The following is a 1,903-nucleotide window of genomic DNA, read 5'->3' on the forward strand; positions in this document are numbered from 1 at the left end:
CAAAAGATTATCTTTCAAATGTCAGAATACTCCCTTATTCTCTGAGTCTTAGTTTTGCCTTTGTTTTTGATATTTTGTAATCTAGCTATTTATATTTTTTAGAATGTTTTCTAAGTAAATATTTATAACTAAGGTATGGTATAAATAGCCAGTATAATCACAGAGCACATATCTTTAGCCCACCACTGTATATACAATTTGATTTATCATCTTTCAAGAAAAGTTTGGCCTGGGAATTTCAAGACCAATACACTCAGAAGATAAATCTCCAGAAATTGTGAAGTCCCAGCACATGGGCCAAAAGGGAATCAACTTAGTTTACATGGCAGCTGATTCACATTCCTCTTTTCTTTTGGTACATTTTCCTTTTGGAAAGAAAAAAAGAAAGGAAATAAAAAACCCCTCATTAAAGGATTCTATCATGGTGCACTTCCTTGTGGAAGAAACCCATTGCCTAATAGGACTCTTTTTTTTTTTCAGAAGTTTTATATTTATTAAAAACATGCTTTCAAGCAGAATTTTGCAGGGGAAATTGCCACTAACTTCTACAGTTGGAATAAACTACACCCAGGACCCAGGAAAATATGACATGTTTAAGAACACTTAAAAACAAATACTTCGAAATAGCTTTTTCAATACTGACATAGCCATTTGAAACCCAAATAAGTGTATAGAAAGGCTGTAAAAAGACTGTAGGATAATTCCACTGGATTCATTCATTCATTCATTCATTCATCAAATATATTGAGAGCCCACAATGGGCCAGATCTTTTCTAAGCCCTGGGGAGAAAGGAATGAGAAAGACAGATATGGTTCCTGTTCTTGTGAGTCTGAGATTCTACTGGTGGTGATTCTTGCTTTTTTGACTTGTTTAATTTCTGCTGGGGAGATTAGGTTACTATTAAATTCAAAAGAAGCTTCTATAAACCTCTAGAGATTACATGAAATATGAGTGTAGGCAGAAAAAGCAATGGGGTTGAAACTATCTGAACAAAGGAAACACCATAGGATGGATATACTAGTAGGAAACTTTTTCAGAAGTTACTGTGATGGTTGAGTTACCAAGAAATGTGATGGAAGTTAAATCTCACCTTGCCTCTGAGATTTAAAAGGCTTCATGATTACTCCAGCACATATTATCAACAGGGAAGGATTGATATTTTTAAGGACGGAAGACTTGTCAGTCACTTCACTTAAGTTTTATTTTTCCATAAATATAGTTTTACTTTGCTTGTACAATAAATGGTCCATAAAGTTTGATTCTGATAATGTATTGGAACAGTGCTCCAATTGTCTATCATGAAAAAGGTCCAAGCCCATTGTGCAACACTAAGCAGAACAGTGTAGTGTTAGAACAGAAACACCAAGGTTCATTGACTTGGGTGTCTCATGATAATTTTATTGTTGTTGTTGTTTTGTTTTGTTAACTTTGTGTTATTTATAAATGGGAATGTTTTTTTACATGATCTTTTTTCTAAGGGCCAGAGTGTACAGCATTCTTTTATCATATAGACTTACTGACTCATAAAAAAAAAATCAGTAGCTAAAATTTTAATAATGATTTGTTTTGGGGAACCATATTTAATTACGAGAACTGAGTTTTAGTGAGCATTGGGCTCATCTAAGTCTTTTAGTCTTTATTAATTCACAGATTCATATTTAAATATATTGTCAACAATGTTGGTCAGATATTTCTAAGATAGAAAATACATTTCCTTTTTATATATTGTTTTTATTTTTCAATCACAATGATATTTATTATTATATTAGTTTCAGATATATAGCACAGTGGTATGACATTTACATAACTTACAAAGTGAAGAAAATGCATTTTTTAAAAGAAAGAGCAATCCATAGCCTTTAAAAAAGACACTCTATTCACATTTTCAACTACTCTCTCATT

General features: G+C 32.2%; 1 protein-coding gene across 3 annotated transcripts in view; it reads left to right on the top strand.

Moving 5' to 3' along the window:
• DCN (decorin) overlaps positions 1-1,903 on the top strand; it is a 42,773-nt gene that overhangs the window by 5,958 nt on the left and 34,912 nt on the right. The window lies entirely within an intron of this gene.

This window comes from Myotis davidii, unplaced genomic scaffold, assembly GCF_000327345.1.
Source record: "Myotis davidii unplaced genomic scaffold, ASM32734v1 scaffold656, whole genome shotgun sequence".
In the NCBI taxonomy this organism is placed as follows: Eukaryota; Metazoa; Chordata; class Mammalia; order Chiroptera; family Vespertilionidae; genus Myotis; species Myotis davidii.